Raw genomic sequence first — 23,254 nt, 5'->3', positions numbered from 1 at the left:
AAGCTGAAGTTGAAAGGTTCTGTGATGACCGACAAGACTAGACCCCTAGTGCTCTATTAAGCCACCACTCCAACAAATAAGCCTACAGACAATAATGGGCCAGTGTCAGTAACTTCCAAATAAATACTTGAGAATTTTATAGTTTATTTCAAATACTGTCTTTGCTATTGACTATCAAAGACTATCAAAGTTTCTTGAAAATCTGGCTATTTATTATCCTTAAATTTGCTATAATCTTCATGGAAAGTTTTATCCACTACATACAAAGTATCAGCCCAGAATCATTTTCCTACCCTCTGTCACACCACCTCAGTGTGGAAAAATTCTCATATTTTGAAAAATTTTTATCTTATTACATTATTCCAGTCTTTGACATAAGAGAGCAGACAGCTAATATTCCCAAAGAGGGTGGGCCTCTTTTAAGGATGATATATTAGTTTGCTTAGGCTGATATAACAGAATACCACAGACTAGATGGACTAAATGACAGAAAATTATTTTCTACAATTTTGGAGACTCAAATCTGAAATCAAGGTGTTAGCAAGGCTGGTTTCTTCCCAGGCCTTTTTCTCTGGCTTATGGTTGGCCATCTATTTTCTCTCTGTATCCTCATCTACTCTTGCCTCTGTGCATATCTCTGTCCAATTGTCTTCTTCTTATAAAGCACCAGTCATATGATTAGCAGCTCATTCTAATGACTTTATTTTAACTTAATACCACTTTAAAGGCCCTATATCCAATATCATTACATTTTGGGGCTCCGGCAGCTAGGATTTCCACCTTAGATTTTGAAGAAATACAATTCAGCCCATCAATGAAGCCAATACCCAGCAATCAAAGCATATAGCACAGATTCAGCCAAATAACTTCAAGACCTTGTTTATTGGCTTCCCAAATCTAAGAAACTCATTCATTCTTTGGCATTTCATTTGGAAACCTTAACAATCATCATGATTGAATTCTGTGAATTATAGTTATTGTAGCATGTATTGTGTATTGTAGAATTCTACAGTGGGTTTTTATCTACTTTGCATTATTCATATACAAGCCAGTAGGGTTCTCAAGTACTTAGACAAATAAGCCTCGAATATTTAGAAAACACTGTATTTCTAGATCTAAGTGTTTTTATATCTTTTCCCTTGGAAAGCTATTACCTCCTAATCCTGATCCTGAGCAGAATCAAATAATAAATAGATATTAAACTTCCTGACCACTAAAAAGTGTGTGTGTGTGTGTATGCACTTTTTGACTATGATTTTGCTTGTATAAAAAATTCAGCTAGTCTGCCTTCCACTCTGATTGCTCCCATTCCAATGACAGAGCTGGGCTTCTTAACCACTTACTTCAAAAGAGTAACAATTTTCTGCCTGACTATATTTAGAAGATGAAAATTTTCTAAGAGGCCTCTAATCTTAAGGTAGTTTAGGAAGTACTCTTCTTGCTTACTTTAAATATTTTCCTATTCTATACACCATCTTAATATGTTTATTGACAGTTGCACAATTTCTTCACACTAAACAACCATTCACGTATATAATATTCCATCACATGAATTTAAGAATGGAAAGATTTATGACTTCTTAGTTATTGAAATAAGTGAGAAATTCCTTTGATCTTTTAGTTCCTCAGTTCAACTGCTGAAGTAATTATTTCAAGTTCTTTTCTTTATATTCTATACCAAAAATAAATATTCCTAACAGTGAACAAAAATGTTCAATCTCTTGAACCATTCCCTTTATTAACAAAAACATGTTTACACAAAAAGGAGAACCATAGTTTTTCAAGATAAAGAGTAATATTTGTATGTTTGCTGTTTGGTTTGTGTTTTATTATCATATCATTTTTAGATTAGTAAACTGAAACAGATATAAATGTATCAGATGTATACGAGATCTAGACTCAAATAATTTTCTGGAAAATTTCCCAACATATACAAAATTAGTAGGAGTCAAATTCAATTTACTACTTCCCCAAAGCACCTCTAGTACCTAGTGAATATCCACTATGATAATTTTAAATTATCACCTTATATTTTTACCAGACAGATCAGTTATCCTCAAAAGCCTTCTGAAGTGTAAAGTACCCTCAGAGTTCACCATATGTCTCCTGCATTCATGCTTCTGCAGCAGAGCTCCAAGATCTATCAAAAAAGCTCCTAAGGAATCCCTTAGGATTCCTTATCAGTTGACATTTTCATATTCCCTAGAGTATTACTCAGTACTGGAAGGGTTCCTGACTGCCTTGGGTTTCTATAACAGTTTCTCTCATTTCTATAACTATTTTGACAAACTTAATATTAGAGGTTACAAATTTTTCATCAGTTCCTCCAATTACTCTTAGTTAGGTGTTATATTGATTTTAAACTTTTCCTGTGATAGTTTTACTATAACAGATTTTCAGATACACAAGTCCTGCCTATCAGAAATGCAAAGAGTCAGATACGACTTAGCAACTCAACAACAATAAAGAAATGGAAACTTGAAAATCCAGGAAAGATTCCAGCAAGCTGTCTGTGTAAGGTGCCACACTACAAGGTTCTCAAAGCTGGAGCAACAAAATCAAGGCAATGGCATTTGTATAGTGATTTAAACTTGACAAACTTTGTCTCATCATTATTTCCTCTTTCAGTTAAAGTAGGTGCATCTTAGATCACTTAAATGACCTATTTAGGACCCTATAGGTAGTAGGGATGGAGAGGGCAATGGCACCCCACTCCAGTACTTTTGCCTGGAAAATCCCATGGACAGAGGAGCCTGGTAGGCTGTAGTCCATGGGGTCACTAAAAGTCGGACACGAATGAGCGACTTCACTTTCACTTTTCACTTTCATGCATTGGAGAAGGAAATGGCAACCCACTCCAGTGTTCTTGCTTGGAGAATCCCAGGGACAGGGGAGCCTAATGGGCTGCCATCTATGGGGTCGTACAGAGTCGGACACAAATGAAGTGACTTAGCAGCAGCAGCAGCAGCAGCAGATAGTAGGGAAGCACTGGGATTTGAGGCAATGTCTTCTGTTTTTAATAGAACAAAACTGAAGCAACTGTGGGAGAGGCAGAAGTATGGTGAATGGTGTTGACTGTTATCTACTTCGTTGTCTTGTATTCAGTCTTAAAAACATTATTACACTAACAATAATAAGACTATCATGTTTATTTTAAGATATTCCTTCTTAATCTCTCTCTCATGATGAAACCAAACCCATGATATAAGAACAAACTTAGGCCAAGTTTTCACAAATAATGACTTTCTGTTCGAGATTGAAAGACAATATTCCAAGGACAGTATTAAATTACCAGCATGGCTCAGTGCACTGTTCAACTTTCAATTCACTGTCAGATGAAATTGGTAGAGTGTCAAAACCCATCAAAAACCTAACACAACAATTTCTCCCTGGAGGAACATACTGTAACTATTACAAGGCACTTTTAAGGTTTATTGATTTGGAGATAAGAAGCACAGTTACATCGGAGAGATGACAGAGATGAAGTGCATTTCTCAGAATAATAAACATACTTCCAAGTCAGGGATCACATAAATATAAAAACAGAGCACTATTTAATTGTCATTTGTTCTGCTGTATTTGCACCAGATTATAAATATCCAAAAGACCTGATATAAGTATCAGATATGAAAAGCAGCCATATATAATAAAATAGGGTAAATGGTCTTTGAAAGTCTTCAGTAGCATTTAAGTTTTGTGAATGATACAACTTTGTTATCGTTAAACAAGATTTATAACTCCCAAAATATTTTTTAAAAGTTTTTTTTTGCCCCAGTATATTAATAACCACCACATTAGAGGCATTTCTACTCAATTTAAAAAGAAAGAGATAATTATATAAAAAGTATGGCTTATGTATGGAGATATAAAACAGTACAAAGTTAAATTATTAGGGAAGTGTTTTTATTTACAGAAGGACAGTATTCAGAATAATATTTAAATAATAAATTATTATATCTGTAAAGAAAATTTAGTTCAATAGGTCAGTATAAGAAAAATTCTTGACAAGGAAATTAATAATTGTTGTATCCTACAAAGCTTAGTTAGAAATAAATAATGGCAAACTCATTCATAATAGCATATATAGTCACAATATAACTACAATAAACATATATGAAGAAAGCAATAAAAACCATCAAATATCAAGTACATAAAAAGATGGAAATGCGAGGTTTAGCATGTTATAGAACAAAAAGCTTGAACATTTTCAAATTGCTGAACAATTTCAACATTTCAATTGCATTAAAAAGTAATGCAATTCCAACTCAAATTATAATTTTTAACTTTAATTTTAGAAATTTGAAAATCTTTTCTTAAATTCCATTTTAAAGTTTCAATTGATGAAACTCAAATGAATGAGCCATATTTCCATAATAAACTGTAAAGATACAAAAGAAGAAATTAATTTATGTTTTGGGAACTAATAGTATTAACACATATCATTAGGAAGCAACAGAGTTAATTGGGAAATTAACAGTTATGTAATAAATGTTGTTGGCACACTTTGTTAGCTATTTTTAAAAAGTCACTGATGTATGTGTAAAGAAGTGCACTGCACACAAATAAGTAGATTTCTATATATTAATATGAAATAATTTAAAAGAATATAAAATTAGAAAATATAATTAACTCTAGTCACAAAAATAAAATACTTAAGAATAAAACTTAAAAAAAGTATGCAAACTTAACTGTATAAGGACAATAATACTTTACCTAAAGTCTCTAAAAGATTTAAGGGATGGAGAGACATACCAAATACTGGATAAAAAGACTAAAAATTCTAAAGACACCAATTCACCCAAATAAAGTCATATTTTAGTGTGCTTCTGAATAATACAACAAACATTTGTATGAAGATAATTATATTTGAAAGATAAGTAAAAATGAATATTTTAAACAGTTTCTCAAAAGGTTAAGAGCAAAGAAGCATCTTTTTCAAAGATTAAAGACTACTGTGAAATAATACACACAAAAAATACTCTATCCGGGAAGGCTCTCATTTAAAGTCAAGACAGAAATCAAAAGTTTATAGTCAAGAAAAAGCTAAAATAATTCAGCACCACAAAACCAGCTTCACAATAAGTGCTAAAGGAATTTCTATAGGTGGGAAACACAAGAAAGAAAAACAGGTAGGGAAGAAAAAAAACACACAGAAACAAACCCAAAACAATTAAGAAAATGTCAACAGGATTATACATACTGAAGATCACCATGTAAATGGAATAAATATTCCAACAAGAAATAAACTGAATGAATGGATACAAAAACAAGACTTGTATATGTGCTCTCTATAAGACACCCACTTCAGACCTAAGGACACAGACACACTGAAAATGAGGGCATGGAGAAAATATTCCATGCAAATGGAAATCAAAAGAAAGGTGGAGTAGCAACACTCTTATTAGACAAAATAGACTTTAAAATAAAGACTGCTACAAGTATAGGGAAGCACACTAATGATCAAGGGATCAACCCAAGAAGAAGATATAACTATAAATATTTTTGCACCCAACATTGGAACACTTCAATCCATAAGGCAAATGCTAACATCCATAAAAGCGGAAATCAACAGTAATTCAATAATAGTGGAGAACATTAACACCTCACTTACACCAATAGACAGATCATCCAGACAGAAAATCAATAAAGACAAGACTTATCTGATACACTGGATTAGATAGAGTTAATTGATATTTACAGGACATTTCATCTGAAAGCAGCAGAAAACACTTTCTCGGGTATACACATAACATTCTTGAGGATAGATCACATCTTGGGTCACAAATCAAGCCACAGTAAATTTAAGAAAGCTGAAATCATAATGAGCTACTTTTCTGACAATAATCCTATGAAATTTGAAACCAATTACATGGAAAACACTGTAAAAAAAGTAAGTGGAGGCTAAACAATATGTCACTAAATAATCAATGAGTCACTGAAAGAAAATCGAAGAGGAAATTAATAAATACCTAGAGACAAATAACAATGAAAACATGATAAACCAAACCTATGGAACACAGCAGAAGCAGTGCCAAGAGGGAAGTTTATAACAATACAACATTAGCTCAAGAAACAACAAAAATTTCAAACGACCTAACCTTACTCTTAAAGCAACTAGACAAAGAAGACCAAATAAAACCCAAAGTTAGGAGAAGGAAAGAAATCATAAAAATTGGAGCAGAAATAAATGAAATAAAGATAAAGAAAACAATACCAAAGACTAATGAAACTCAAAACTGTTCTTGGGGAAGATATACAAAAATGATAAACTTTTAGGCAGACTGATCAAGAAAAAAAAGGGTGGAGCAGACTCAATTTCAGATCAATAAAACTAGAAATGAAAAAGGAGAAGTTGCAACTGATACAACAGAAATACAAAGAATCATAAGAGATTACTACAAGACTGTATGCCACTAAAATGGAAAACCTATAAGAAATGGACAAATTCTTAGAAAGATACAATCTCTCAAAACAGAAACAATAAGAAATATAAAATATGACCCAAAAAATCACAAGTACTGAAGCTGAAACTGCGAACAAAAGTCCAGAATCAGACATCTTCACAAGCAAATTCCACCAAACATTTAGAGAAGAGTTAACACCACTCTTCTGAAAATTTCCCCACCTGCCCCCAAAAAATGCAGAGGAAGGAACACTCATTCTAATAGGAACCCATCACCTTGGTATTAAAACTAGAGAAAGACATCACAGAAAGAAAATTACACGTCAATAGCCCTGAAGAATCAGTTCAGTTCAGTTCAGTTGCTCAGCGTGTCCGACTCTTTGTGACCCCATGAATCGAAGCAGGCCAGGCCTCCCTGTCCATCACCAACTCCCGGAGTTCACTCAGACTCACGTCCATCAAGTCAGTGATGCCATCCAGTCATCTCATCCTCTGTCGTCCCCTTCTCCTCCTGCCCCCAATCCCTCCCAGCATCAGAGTCTTTTCCAATGAGTCAACTCTTTGCATAAGGTGGCCAAAGTACTGGAGTTTCAGCTTTAGCATCATTCTTTCCAAAGAAATCCCAGGGCTGATCTTCAGAAGGAATGGTTGGGTCTCCTTGCAGTCCAAGGGACTCTCAAGAGTCTTCTCCAACACCACAGTTCAAAAGCATCAATTCTTCGGCACTCAGCCTTCTTCACAGTCCAACTCTCACATCCATACATGACCACTGGAAAAACCATAGCCTTGACTAGACAGACCTTTGTTGGCAAAGTAATGTCTCTGCTTTTGAATATGCTATCTAGGTTGGTCATAACTTTCCTTCCAAGGAGTAAGCGTCTTTTAATTTCATGGCTGCAGTCACCATCTGCAGTGATTTTGGAGCCCAGAAAAATATAGTCTGCCACTGTTTCCACTGTTTCCCCATCTATTTGTCATGAAGTAATGGGACCGGATGCCATGATCTTCATTTTCTGAATGTTGAGCTTTAAGCCAACTTTTTCACTCTCCTGTTTCACTTTCATCAAGAGGCTTTTTAGTTCCTCTTCACTTTCTGCCATAAGGGTGGTGTCATCTGCATGTCTGAGGTTATTGATATTTCTCCCGGCAATCTTGATTCTAGCTTGTATTTCTTCCAGCCCAGCATTTCTCATGATGTACTCTGCATATAAGTTAAATAAGCAGGGTGACAATATACAGCCTTGACGTACTCCTTTTCCTATTTGGAACCAGTCTGTTGTTCCATGTCCAGTTCTAACTGTTGCTTCCTGACCTGCATACAAATTTCTCAAGAGGCAGATCAGGTGGTCTGGTATTCCCATCTCTTTCAGAATTTTCCACAGTTGATTGTGATCCACACAGTCAAAGGCTTTGGCATAGTCAATACAGCAGAAATAGATGTTTTTCTGGAACTCTCTAGCTTTTCGATGATCCAGCGGATATTGGCAATTTGATCTCTGGTTCCTCTTCCTTTTCTAAAACCAGCTTGAACATCAGGAATTTCACAATTCACATATTGCTGAAGCCTGGCTTGGAGAATTTTGAGCATAACTTTACTAGTGTGTGAGATGAGTGCAATTGTGTGGTAGTTTGAGCATTCTTTGGCATTGCCTTTCTTTGGGATTGGAATGAAAACTGACCTTTTCCAGTCCTGTGGCCACTGCCGAGTTTTCCAAATTTGCTGGCATATTGAGTGCAGCACTTTCACAGCATCATCTTTCAGGATTTAAAATAGCTCAACTGGAATTCCATCATCTTCACTAGCTTTGTTCATAGTGATGCTTTCTAAGGCCCACTCGACTTCACATTCCAGAATGTCTGGCTCTAGGTCAGTGATCATACCATCGTGATTATCTGGGTCGTGAAGATCTTTTCTGTACAGTTCTTCTGTGTATTCTTGCCACATCTTCTTAATATCTTCTGCTTCTGTTAGGTCCATACCATTTCTGTCCTTTATCGAACCCATCTTTGCATGAAATGTTCCCTTGGTATCTCTAATTTTCTTGAAGAGATCTCTAGTCTTTCCCATTCTGTTGTTTTCCTCTATTTCTTTGCATTGATTGCTGAGGAAGACTTTCTTATCTCTTCTTGCTATTCTTTGGACCTCTGCATTGAGAGGCTTATATCTTTCCTTTTCTCCTTTGCTTTTCACTTCTCTTCTTTTCACAGCTATTTTTAAGGCCTCCCCAGACAGCCATTTTGCTTTATACACACATATATCATCAACAAAATACTAGCAAAGCAAATAGAAACATTTTAAAAGGAGAATGCAAAAGTAGGAAGTCAAGAAACACCTGGAGTGACTGGAAAATTTTGCCTTGGAGTACAGAATGAAGCAGTGCAAAGGGTAATAGAGTTTTGTCAAAAGAACACACTGGTCACAGCAAACACCCTCTTCCAACAACACAAGAGAAGACTCTACACATGAACGTCACCAGATGGTCAACACCAAAATCAAATTGATTATATTCTTTGCAATCAAAGATGGAGAAGCTCTATAGTCAGCAAAAACAAGACTGGGAGCTAACTATGGATCAGATCATGAACTCCTTATCGCCAAATTCAGACTTAAATTGAAGAAAGTAGGGAAAACCACTAGACCATTCAGGTATGACTTAAATCAAATCCCTTTAGATTATACAATGAAAGTGACAAGTAGATTCAAGAGATTAGATCTGATAGACAGAGTGCCTGAAGAATTATGGATGGAGGTTCAAAACATTGTACAGGAGACAGGGATGAAGACCATCCCCAAGAAAAAGAAATGCAAAAAGGAAAAATGGCTATCTGAGGAGGCCTTAGAAATAGATGTGAAAAGAAGAGAAGCAAAAGGCAAAGGAGAAAAGGAAAAATACACCCACTTGAATGCAGAGTTCTGAAGAATAGCAAGGAGAGATAAGAAAGCCTTCCTCAGTGATCAATTCAAAGAAATAGAGGAAAACAACAGAATGGGAAAGACTAGAGATCTCTTCAAGAAAATAGGGATACCAAGGGAATATTTCATGCAAAGATGGGCTCCATAAAGGACAGAAATGGTATGGACCTAGCAGAAGGAGACAATATTAAGAAGAGGTGGCAAGAAAACACAGAAGAACTGTACAAAAAAGATCTTCATGACCCAGATAATCATGATGGTATGCTCACTCACCTGGAGTCAGACATCCTGGAATGTGAAGCAAGTGGGCCTTAGGAAGCATCACTACAAGCAAAGCTAGTGAAGGTGATGGAATTCCAGTTGAACTATTTCAAATCCTAAAAGATGATGCTGTGAAAATGCTGCACTCAATATGCCAGCAAATTTGGAAGACTAAGCAGTGGCCACAGGCCTGGAAAAGGTCAGTTTTCATTCCAATCCCAAAGAAAGGCAATACCAGTTCAGTTCAGTTCAGTTGCTCAGTCATGTCCAACTCTTTGTGACCCCATGAACTGCAGCACACCAGGTCTCCCCGTCCATCACCAACTCCTAGAGTCCACCCAAATCCATGTCCATCAAGTCGGTGATGTCATCCAACCATCTCATCCTCTGTCATCCCCTTCTCCTCCTGCCCTCAATCTTTCCCAGCATCAGGGTCTTTCCAAATGAGTCAGCTCTTCGCATTAGGTAGCCAAAGTATTGGAGTTTCAGCTTCAATATCAGTCCTTCCAATGAATACCCAGGACTGATCTCCTTTATAATGGACTGGTTGGATCTCCCTGAAGTCCAAGGGACTCTCAAGAGTTTTCTCCAACACCACAGTTCAAAAGTATTAATTCTTTGGCACTCAGCCTTCTTTATAGTCCAACTCTCACATCCATATATGACCATGGGAAAACCATAGACTTGACTAGACTACTGCAAAATTGCCCTCATGTCACACACTAGTAAAGTAATGCTCAAAATTCTCCAAGTCAGGCTTCAACAGTTCGTGAACTGTAAACTTTCAGATGTTCAAGCTGGATTTCAAAAAGGAGAGGGACCAGAGATCAAATTGCCAACATCTGTTGGATTATCAGAAAAGCAAGAGCATTCCAGAAAAACATCTATTTCTGCTTTATTGACTATGACAAAACCTTTGACTGTGTGGACCACAACAAACTGTGGAAAAATCTTTCCACAGAGAAAGAATGGGAAAGAAGAGATGGGAATACCAGACCACCTGACCTGCCTCTTGAGAAACCTGTATTCAGATCAGGAAGTAACAGTTAGAACTGGACATGGAACAACAGACTGGTTCCAAATAGGAAAAGGAGTACATCAAGGCTGTATATTGTCACCCTACTTATTTAACTTATATGCAGAGTACATTCATACAAAATGCTGGGCTGGATGAAGCACAAGCTGGAATCAAGATTGCCAGGAGAAATATAAAAAACCTCAGATATGCAGGTGACACCACCGTTATGGCAGGAAGCAAAAAGGAACTGAAGAGCCTCTTGATGAAAGTGAAAGAGAGTGAAAAAGCTGGCTTAAAACTCAACATTAAAAAAACTAAGATCATGGCATCAAGTCCCATCATTTCATGGCAAATAGATGGGGAAACAATGGAAACAGTGACAGACTTTATTTTCTTGGGCTCCAAAATCACTGCAGATTATAACTGCAGCCATGAAATTAAAAAACACTTGCTCCTTTGAAGAACAGTTATGACCAACCTAGACAGCATATTAAAAAGCAGACACATTACCTTGCCAGCAAATATCCATCTAGTCAAAGCTATGGTGTTTCTAGTAGTCATGTATGGATGTGAGAGTTGGATTAGAAAGAAGGCTGAGTGATAAAGAATCGATGCTTTTGACTTGTAATGTTGGAGAAACCTCTTTAGAGTCCCTTGGAGTGCAAGATCAAACCAGTCAATGCTAAAGGAAATGAATCCTAAATATTCATTAGAAGGATATGTTGAAGCGGAAACTCCAATACTTTGACCACCTGATGTGAAGAGCTGACTTATTAGAAAAGACTCTGATGCTGGGAAAGATGGAAGGCAGGAGGAGAAGGGGACAACAGAGGACGAGATGTTTGGATGGCATCACCAACTCAATGGACATGAGTCTGAGCAAGTTCTGGGAGATGGTGATGGACAGGGAAGCCTGGCATGATTCAGTCTCCATGGGGTAACAAAGAGTTGAACACAACTGAGCAACTAAACAACAACAAATAGCTAAAACATGAAAAGATTGGTCAACATTACTAATCATCAGAGAAGTACAAAAAAAAATAAAAATAAAAAAAATTTTTTTTTAATTGCAAAAAAAACAAAAAAAAATTTACAACCAGGTTTCTTTATGTGCTAGGATCCTTTGGGAATTTTAATGTGATTGCACTATTAAAACTAAATGCATAAAAAAAAAAACTACAATGAGGTATCACCTCACACCAGTCAGAGTGGTCATCTTCAAATAATCCACAAACAATAAATGCTGGAGAGCATGTGGAGGAACAGGAACTCTCTCACACTGTTGGTAAGAATGTAAATTGGTACAGCCCCTGTGGAGAACAGTATGGAAGTTCATTAAAAAAAAAAAAAAAAACTAAAAATAGAACTACCATATGATCTAGCAGTCCCTCTTATAGGCATACATCCAGAGAAAAACATGGTTGGAAAAGATATGTGAACCTCAGTGTTCACTGCAACACTGTTTACAATAGCCAAGACATGGAAGCAACCTAAATATTCATCAACAGAGGAATGAATAAAAAAGCTTTGGTACATACATACTATGGAATATTTCTCAGCCATAAGAAAAACCTTCAAAATAATCCCATTTGCAGCAACATGAATGGGCTTAGAGATTATCATACTGAGTGAACTAAGTCAAACAGAGAAAGACAAATATCATGTGATACCGCTTATATGTGGGATCTAAAAAAGGGTACAAAGGAACTTGTCTACAAAACAGAAAAGAGTTTACAGATGTATGAAACAAACTTATGGTTACCAGGGGGCATTGCGTTGGGAGAGATAAATTAGAAGATGAGGACTGACATAAACACTACTACATATAAAATAGATAACTAATAAGGACCTACTATATAGCACAGGGAACTCTACTCAATACTCCGTAACATACTTTATGGGAAAAGAAACTAAAGAAGAGTGGATATATGTATATAGTTAACATTCACTACACTACGCACCTTAAACTAACACAACATGGTAAATCAACTATACTCAAAATTTGAAAGAAAGAAATAAGTCTAAACAATAATCTGAATATACTTGAGCCAAAGACTTTAGAATAAACAGGTAACATTTTTAAGATGAAGGACTGGAACAAAGGAATAAGGAAATATTATGAATCCCACTAGCAAGTAAATAAAGAACATAAAGGGACACATTGTGACATGAAAAATACTAGTAACAAAAAGTATTAGTTATACTTGAAGTATGCAAATTTTAGCAACAAAACATATTTCAGAGAAAAGAGGGAATGTTCCATTCACTCCCCATCCCAACACCAGAAAAACCTATGTCAAACAAGCTTGTTGAAGTATCCTAGTGTTATCTGGCAAAAACCCCCAAAATACTGCTAAAAATAGACTTCCAAACACCACCTGATAAAGGAGACTTTTACACAGCTAAGTTTTGGTAGTGACTTCACTTTCACTTTTCACTTTCATGCATTGGAGAAGGAAATGGCAACCCACTCCAGTGTTCTTGCCTGGAGAATCCCAGGGACGGGGGAGCCTGGTGGGCTGCCGTCTATGGGGTCGTACAGAGTAGGACACGACTGAAGTGACTTAGCAGCAGCAGTTTTGATAGGTACTTTATTGCCATTTATTCATAGAGATAAGCTAAGGTTGGAATTTGAGAAATTAAGGGAGACAAGTTTTGGAAGGTGGTGTGATGCTTGGGTAAAACAAGTTATGACTTGGGTAAAACAGGCTAGGCAGAAGTAGCTTACAAGTTGTTGGGCTTCTCTGAGCTGTAATTTTCTGAAATATTCATAATCTTATCTCTCAATTTATAATCTCTGTAAAAGTTTACTTTATTTTTCAGCAGTGAAATATATGCTGCTTGGAGACAGATGATACATGCTGAAATCCCTCAGGAAAGTGTTTTTTTTTGGGGGAGGGGTGGCACTGAATCAGATTCTCCAGGTAATTCACCCTCATCCCCGGGTCACATGAGCTTATCTGGAGCTGTGGACAATCCCCAGCACCCACAAAGCTTCCCTTACAAAATATCTGCTTTCATCTTCACTACCTAAGGATTTTCTAGCTCACCATGTCCCCAGGACAAACCTCCACCAATGGGTGAAATGAGTCGCAGCATTCAGCTTCCAGTGGTATAGCTGAAGTCAATGTCCATACAGCTTTTCAGTATCTCCTGAGACTCCCAATATGGCCATTCAAGATGAGAACATAGATAGCTTCATGGTCTTTCCAGGTCTTTGCTGCTGCTGCTGCTAAGTCGCTTCAGTCGTGTCCAACTCTGTGCGACCCCATAGATGGCAGCCCACCAGGCTCCCCTGTCCCTGGGATTCTCCAGGCAAGAGCACTGGAGTGGGTTGCCATTTCCTTCTCCAACTCATGAAAGTGAAAAGTGAAAGTGAAGTCGCTCAGTCGTGTCCGACTCTTAGCGACCCCATGGACTGCAGCCCACCAGGCTCCTCCATCGCCAGTCCTAAACAGCTGCACAGCCTCCTTTATTCTTTTAATTATGTATGATTAGTTTTTCTTAAATAACATGTTTTTTTCCATCTTACCTAGACAAGGTACTTCACTCTATAGCTCAATTTTTGAGTTTTTAAAACAAAGATAAACTAACTGTAGCAAGAGTCATTGTAAGGGTTAAATTAGTTTAAGTAAAACACTTACAACCATGTCTGTTAATTAATACTAATAATTGTAACAGTGATTATTACTAGTAGCATTTTTATAGTTACTGTGATTAACACTCAAGCTTCCTGCATATATTTGACTCTAAGAAAAAAATTCCTGATAGCCAAAAAGCATATGAAATGATATTCAACATTGCTAATTTTCAGATAAATGAAAATCAAAACTACAATGAGGTATAACCTCATACCAGTTAAAATGGCCACCATTGAAAAGTCTACAGACAGGGGACTTCCCCAGTGGTCCACTGGTTAAGACTCCATGCTTCCAAAGTATGAAGTGTAAGTTTGATCCCTAATCCAGGAACTAAGATCCCACATGTCATGCAGTGTGGCCAAAAAAATAAAAATAAAAATAAAAAATAGATGCAAAAATCCTCAACAAAATTCTAGCAAATAGAGTTCAACAACACATTAAAAAGATCATACACTATGATCAAGTAGGGTTTATCCCAGGGATGCAAGGATTCTCCAATATAACACAAATGAAACAATGAGATGCACCATATTAACAAATTGAAAGATAAAAGCCATATGACAATCTCAACAGATGCAGAAAAAGCTTTTGACAAAATTCAACACCCATTTATGATAAAAACTCTTCCAAAAATTGGCATAGAAGGAACCTACCTCAACATAATAAAAGCCATATATGAGAAACCCACAGGAAACATTATTCTCAATGGTGAAAAACTGAAAGCATTCCCTTTAAGATAAGGAATTAGAAAAGGGTGCCCACTCTCACCACTAATATTCAAAATAGTTTTGGGGGCCATGGGCTTCCCTGGTGGCTCAGACAGGGAATTGACTGATTCCCTGTAAAGAATTGACCTGCAATGCAGGAGACCTGGGTTCAATCCCTGGGTTGGGAAGATCCCCTGGAGAAAGGTATGGAAACCCACTCCAGTATTCTTGCCTGGAGAATTCCATGGACACAGGAGCCTGGCAGGCTACAGTTCATGTGGTCGCAAAGAGTTGGACACAACTGAGCAACTAAACTCAGCACATACAGCACAGCCACAGAAATCAAAGCAGAAAAAATAAAATAAAAGGAATCCAGATAGGAAAAGAAGTAAAACTCTCACTGGAGATGACATGAAACTGCACACAGAATACCCTAAAGATACCATCAGAAAATTACTAGAGCTAATCAGTGAATTTAGCAAAGTAGCAGGATATAAAATTAACACACAGAAACCACTTGCATTCCTATACACTAGCAATGAAATATCAGAAAGAGAAATTAAGTAATCAATCTCATTTACCACTGCAACAGAAAGAATAAAATACCTAGGAATAAACCTGTCTAAGGAGACAAAAGAGCTACATACAGAAAGCTATAAGACACTGATGAAAGAAATCAAAGATGACATAAACAGATGGTGAGATAGTCCATGTTCCTGTGTTGGAAGAATCAATATTGTGAAAATGAGAGAGTTATTTCCTAGGCAGGTTGATAAGAAGTCTAGGGGTCCCCAAGGAGAGAGGGGTCTGGAATTCTCAAGGAGGAAGAAAGGACAAACTTTTTTTTCCTTCTTTACATTCCTTAGGATTATATAACAATAATGTATCCTGCCTTAGGACAGTCTCTGGATTAAACCTTCTAGCTAATTCTGTTATCTTAAAATGTAAATTATGGGAGTAGGTCTGGTGAGGTCTTTACAACCTCCAGACATTCTTTGGATTCATTGGAGAGTATATAACTTCATTGCTAACACTAGCAAGGGGTACTCTTTCTGCCCTCTTCTGATGCCTATGTCAGAAGCTTTCTCTATCTCCTTTATACTTTAATAAAACTTTATTACACAAAAGCTCTGAGCGATCAAGCCTTGTCTCTGGCCCTGGATTGAATTCTTCTCCTTCCGGGGGCCAATAATCCCGGTGTCTTCGCGTGATTCAACAACAACCTTTCAAAAATGACTATACTACCAAATGTAATCTACAGATTCAGTGCAATCCCTATGAAATTACAAAAGGCATTTTTCACAGAATTAGAACAACAACAAAAAAAACTCACAATCCATATGGAAACACAAAAGACCCCCAAGAGTCAAAGAAACCTTGATAAAGATGCATGGAGCTGGAGAAATCAACCTTCCTGACTTCAGACCATACTACAAAGAGATAGCCATCAAGACAGTATGATACTCGTACAAAAACAGAAATATAGACGAATGGAATGAGATAAAAAGCCCAGAAATAAATCAACACACCTATGGATACCTTATTTTTGACAAAGGAGGCAAGAATATACAATGGGGCAAAGACAGTATCTTCAATAAGTGCTGCTGGGAAAACAGGACAGCTGCGTGCAAAACAATGAAATTAGAACACTTCCTAGTCCATACACAAATATAAACTCAAAATGGATTAAAGACCTAAATGTAAGACCAGAAACCACAAAACTCTTAGAGGAAAACATAGGCAGAAGACTCAATGACATAAATTAGAGCAAGATCTTCTATGACTACCTCCTAGAGTAATGGAAATAAAAGCAAAAATAAACATGAGGGACCTAATTAAACTTAAAAGTTTTTACACAGTGAAGAAAACTATAAACAAGGTGAAAAGACAACCCTCAGAATGGGAAAAATATAACAGCAAATGAAATACTGACAAAGGATTAATTTCAAAACTACACAAGCAGCTCATACAAATCAATACCAGAAAAACAAACAACCAAATCAAAAAGTGGGAAAAAGATATAAATAGACATCTCTCCAAAGAAGACATACAGATGGCTAATAAACATATGAAAAGATGCTCAACATCACTCATTATTCAGTTCAGTTCAGTTCAGTCGCTCAGTCTTGTCCAATTTTTGAGACCCCATGAATCACAGCATGCCAGGCCTCCCTGTCCATCACCAACTTCCGGAGTTCACCCAGACTCACGTCCATCGAGTCAGTGATGCCATCCAGCCATCTCATCCTCTGGCGTCTCCTTCTTCTCCTGCCCCCAATCCCTCCCAGCATCAGAGTCTTTTCCAATGAATCAACTCTTCGCGTGAGGTGGCCAAAGTACTGGAGTTTCAGCTTCAGCATCATTCCCTCCAAAGAAATCCCAGGGCTGATCTCCTTCAGAATGGACTGGTTGGATCTCCTTGCAGTCCAAGGGACTCTCAAGAGTCTTCTCCAACACCACAGTTCAAAAGCATCAATTCTTCGGTGCTCAGCCTTCTTCACAGTCCAACTCTCACATCCATTACATGACCACTGGAAAAACCATAGTCTTGACTAGATGGACCTTTGTTGGCAAAGTAATGTCTCTGCTTTTGAATATGCTATCTAGGTTGGTCATAACTTTCCTTCCAAGGAGTAAACGTCTTTTAATTTCATGGCTGCAGTCAACATCTGCAGTGATTTTGGAGCCCAAAAAAATAAAGTCAAAAAAATAAAACATAATGGATGTTTCCCCATCTATTTCCCATGAAGTGATGGGACCGGATGCCATGATCTTCGTTTTCTGAATGTTGAGCTTTAAGCCAACTTTTTCACTCTCCTGTTTCACTTTCATCAAGAAGCTTTTTAGTTCCTCTTCACTTCTGTCATTAGGGTGGTGTCATCTGCATATCTGAGGTTATTGATATTTCTCCCGGCAATCTTGATTCCAGCTTGTGTTTCTTCCAGTCCAGGGTTTCTCATGATGTACTCTGCATATAACTTAAATAAGCAGGGTGATAATATACAGCCTTGACGCACGAGAAATGCAAATCAAAACTACAGTGAGATATCACCTCACACCAGTCAAAATGACCATCACCAAAAAAAATCTATAAATAATCAATAAATGCTGGAGAAGGTGTGGAAAAAAGGGAATGCTCTTGCACTGCTGGTGGGAATGTAAATTGATACAGCCAGTATGGAAAACAATATAGGGATTTTTTTAAAATCTAGGAATAAAACCACCATACGACCTATCCTACTACTAGACATATATCCCGAGGAAACTAAAACTGAAAAAGACACATGTACCCCAATGTTCATTGCAGCTCCATTTACAATAGCTAGAACAAGGAAGCAACCTAGATGCCCACTGACAGATGAATGGATAAAGAAGCTGTGGTATATATTTAAACAATGGAATATTACTCAGCCCGATGCTTTTGAACTGTGGTGTTGGAGAAGACTCTTGAGAGTCCCTTGGACTGCAAGGAGATCCAACCAGTCCATTCTGAAGATCAGCCCTGGGATTTCTTTGGAAGGAATGATGCTAAAGCTGAAACTCCACTACTTTGGCCACCTTATGTGAAGAGTTGACTCACTGGAAAAGAATCTGATGCTGGGAGGGAATTGGGGGCAAGAGGAGAAGGAGACGCCAGAGGATGAGATGGCTGGATGGCATCACTGACTCGATGGACGTGAGTCTGGGTGAACTCCGGGAGTTGGTGATGGACAGGGAAGCTTGGCGTGCTGCGATTCATGGGGTCGCAAAGAGTCAGACATGACTGAGTGACTGAACTGAAAAAGGAATGCATTTGAATCAGTCCTATTGAGGTAGATGGAGAAGGCAATGGCAACCCACTTCAGTATTCTTGCCTGGAAAATCCTATGGGAGGAGCTTCATAGGCTGCAGTCCATGGGGTCGCTAAGAGTCGGACATGACTGAGCGGCTTCACTTTCACTTTTCACTTTCATGCATTGGAGAAGGAAATGGCAACCCACTCCAGTGTTCTTGCCTGGAGAATCCCAGGGACGGGGGAGCCTGGTGAGCTGCCATCTATGGGGTCGCACAGAGTCGGACACGACTGAAATAACTTAGCAGCATTGAGGTAGATGAGTCTAGAGGCTATTATACAGACTGAAGTATGTCAGAAAAAGAAAAAACAAATGTTTAGTATTAACACAAATATATGGAATCTAGAAAGATGGTACTGATGAACCTATTTGTAGAGCAGCAATGGAGACACAGACATTGGGAATAGACTTATGGATATGGCTGGGGAGGGCAGGAAGGAGAGGGTGGGCGGTATGGAGAGAGTAACAAGGAAACCTATATTACCATATATTAAATAGATAGCCAATGGGAATTTTCTGGATGACTCAGGGAACTCAAACTGAGGCTTGGTAACAACCTAGAGGGGTAGGATGTGGAGGGAGGTGGAAAGGATATTCAAGTGGGAGGGGACATGGGTAAACCTATGACTTATGTTAATGTTTGGTAGAAACCAACACAATACCATAAAGCAATTATCCTTCAATTAAAATTAAGTAATTTTTTTTTTATAAAAAATAAATTTTTTAAAGGCCACAAACAATAAATGCTGGAAAGAGTGTGGAGAAAAGAGAAGCCTCCTACACTACTGGTGGGAAGGTAAATTGGTATTTCACAATGGAGAACATTATGGACATTCCTTCAAAAACAAAATAGAAATATCATATGACCCAGCAATCTCACTCCTAGGAATATATCCGTAGAAAATTATAATTCAAAAAGATGTTCATTGGAGCATTGTTTACAATAGCCAAGACACATAAGCAACCTAAATGTTCTTTGACAGACGAACAGGTAAAGAAGATGTGGTACACATATACAATGGAATATTACTTATTCATTAAAAGGAATGCTATATTACCATATGCAATATATGAACAGACATAGAAACTGTCATAGTGAAGTAAATCAGAAAGACAAAATTAAATATCATATGGTATCATTTATACGTGGAATAATTGTAAAAGATGATACAAGTGAACTTATTTACAAAACAGAAAGAGACTGACAGATTTCTAAAACAAACACTGTTGCCAAAGGAGAAACATGAAGAGAGGAACAAATTAGAAGCTTGGAATTAACATACATACACTACTATATATAACATAGATAATAAAAAAAAGACCTACTATATAGCACAGGGAACTTCATTCAATATTCTGTAATAATCTATATGGGAAAAGAATCTGAAAAATAATTAATATATGTATATGTATAACTGAATCACTATGTTGTACACCTAAAATTAACACAACATTGTAAATAAAATTATCTTTAAAAAGAAAAAAATTCCCCATTTTCACAACTGAGAATATCATTGAGCCTTTAATCATTTACCATTAACCACTTCTAAGAATTTGCTCAAAATATGCCTTTAAAAAATTCCAGATTTCTTTTCAAGCTTATATGTTTGTCATTTTATCAATAAATTTATTTAGAATTTTTAATTATAATTACAGAACAAAAACTCATATCATTTAATAAGCACATATCTTGATGAATTATCCCACAATGTACATAACTGTGACCCCAATATCCAGATCAAGACACAGCATATTTTCAACACTGCTCTTTTTACCTTTTTCTGTAACAACCTCCTTCAAGGACAACCACTGTTCTAACTTTGTAAAGGACAGACTGGCTTTGCTTGTTTTAAGTGCTGTGTTGTGCTTAATCACTCAGTCATGTCCAACTCTTTGCAACCCCATGGACTGTAGCCCACCAGGCTTCTCTGTTCATGGGGATTCTCTATGTAAGAATATCAAAGTGGTTTGCCATGCTCTCCTCCAGGGGATCTTCCCAACCCAGGAATCAAACCCAAGCTTCCCACACTGCAGGCAGATTCTTTACTGTTTGAGCCACTAGGGAAGCCTAAGAATACTGAAGTGGGTAGCCTATCCCTTCTCCAGGGGAACTTCCCAACCCAGATATTGAACCAGGGTCTCCTGCATTGCAGGGGGATTCTTTACCAGTTGAGCTACCTATGCTTTCTATTAATTAAATCATTAATATAAGTCATCCCTTTGTATCTACTTTCTCTCATTCAACATTGTGTTTGAGAGATATATCTGCATCATTGGCCCTTTCTAAAGCTGATTTAACTTGTATTCAAAATGTATTAGAAGCTTAAGAGTCAGCATCCAGACTTTTACTTGGATAAAACACCCAGGGCATATCATACCACAGCAGACAATTGGTAAAACCTCAAATAAACATTATGGCTCCTTGTTTCTCAAAATAATAATGCCTCACAAAGATTTTTCATCTTCCAACATCACTACACTATCCTATCATTCTTTGTGGTTCTCTTCTGTAAACTACCATTGCTATCTTCCCCAAATCTCCTACTCCCTAAGATTGGGACTGACATATATACAGTACTATGTATGGAACAGATAACTAATGAGAACCTACTGTATAGCACAGGGAGCCTTACTCAGTGCTCTGTGGTGACCTAAATGAGAAGGAAATCCAAAAAAGAGGGAATATATACATACGTATAGCTGATTCACTTTGCTGTACAGCAGAAACTAATACAACATAGTAAAGCAACTCAACTCCAATAAAAGTTAATAAAATATCTCCTACTCCTTTGCTAATATTTTTACATAAATGATGCATATTTAAACATAGATTTATAGAAGAAAAATATAAAATATTCAAAGCTACCTATTAATTACAATCTAGCATGTAATAACTGGTATCATGCTTTAATTGAATTATATGTTAATTTTAATGTGGTCACAGTTTTTTTTGTACAATTCAACTGGATTGCTCTCAGATATCACTGAATCACCTTTTGTGTCATCTCTCTGTTTCCTATTACTGGATCAAATATGAAATCATGTTCTTTATTATTCATACCATTTATAATTTTTAATGAAAGTTTTAACTGGTTGATTAAAAGACACAGGGAAAATTGTGGGGTTTTTTTAAGTCTATTCTTTATAGATGATTCTACTTTCCTTTGTAGGACCACTTTAAAAAGTTCCTTCCAATTCTCGATTATGGACTTGAGAAATTTCTCAACCTGTTTATCTTTTGCTTCTTAAAATACTTTTAAAAAGTTCCTACTGAACTTCAGAAAGAAAAATTAGGAAGAGTCAATGATAGGGAAAAAACAAAACCTACAGCAAACAGATACTTTTTAAAGAAAGATAAAACCATGAGGCTGAGTGATACTTTTTTCCCCTAAAGAAAAGAGAAGTGTTTGAAGTAAATGGAAGATATTTTAGTTTACTGTGAACATAACAAACATACTACCCACAAGTCTGTTACAGCACAGATGAAAAAGTTACTTCAAAGTGACAGGGAGAAAAAGCACTATTAAGTTTTCATAACTCTGCTACCAAACTAGCATTACAAACACCTGGTGAACTTGCATATTTTAAGAAAGGAAGAGAGAATTTCTAAAAAGGAAACAAAAATTTCTGATTGCATGCAGGTGTAACAGCCATAGTCTGAAAAAAATATGCCATTTTTAAAGTGCACAAAGTTCTGAGAAATTAGGTTGTCATTACTTAAATCATTTGGAATATTCTAGAAGCTGAAAACTTAGCTCAGGTAGTTGAAGAAAAAATATTCCTTCTTATTGATTCTCTTTTGTGATGCTGGAGAAGACTCTCCAGAGAACCTTGGACTGCAAGGAGATCAAATCAGTCAACCCTAAAGGAAATCAACCCTGAATGCTCATTGGAAGGACTGATGCTGAAGCTGAAGTTCCAATACTTTGGTCACCTGATGTGAAGAGCCAACTCACTGGATAACAAGAAAGACTGAGGGCAAGAGGTAAGAATGAGGCAGTTGGATGGCATCACCGACTTGATGGACATGAGTTTGAGCAAACTCAGGGAGAGAGTGAAGGACAGGGAAGCCTGGCGTGCTACAGTCCATGGGTTCGCAATGAGTCAGACACAACTTAGCAACTAAACAACAAACAACAAATGATTCTTTTAGCTCTACCTTGAAAATAATATAAAATTTGAATTTAGGATTAAATCACAATGTAGACAGTTTTTCCTCTTGTTTATGAATTCTTGTCAAGGAAACATTTTATGTTGAGAAAATATATATGTGCATGCTATCTATCTATATTAAACCATATTGAAAACATACAAATGGTAATGTTTATTTTATTAACAAGGAAAATTTGTTTTTGTTCTCATACCAAGGTTTTTCTAAATCATTAAGCACATTGGCATTAGTTACCTTCTGAGACTTTTCCATGTCAATGGAGCATTTCCACACTTATACTGGGCTTGAAATTCAAGATAATTATTT

The sequence above is a fragment of the Bos indicus x Bos taurus genome, chromosome 17 (assembly GCF_003369695.1).
Source record: "Bos indicus x Bos taurus breed Angus x Brahman F1 hybrid chromosome 17, Bos_hybrid_MaternalHap_v2.0, whole genome shotgun sequence".
In the NCBI taxonomy this organism is placed as follows: Eukaryota; Metazoa; Chordata; class Mammalia; order Artiodactyla; family Bovidae; genus Bos; species Bos indicus x Bos taurus.
This window is presented reverse-complemented; position numbering follows the sequence as displayed.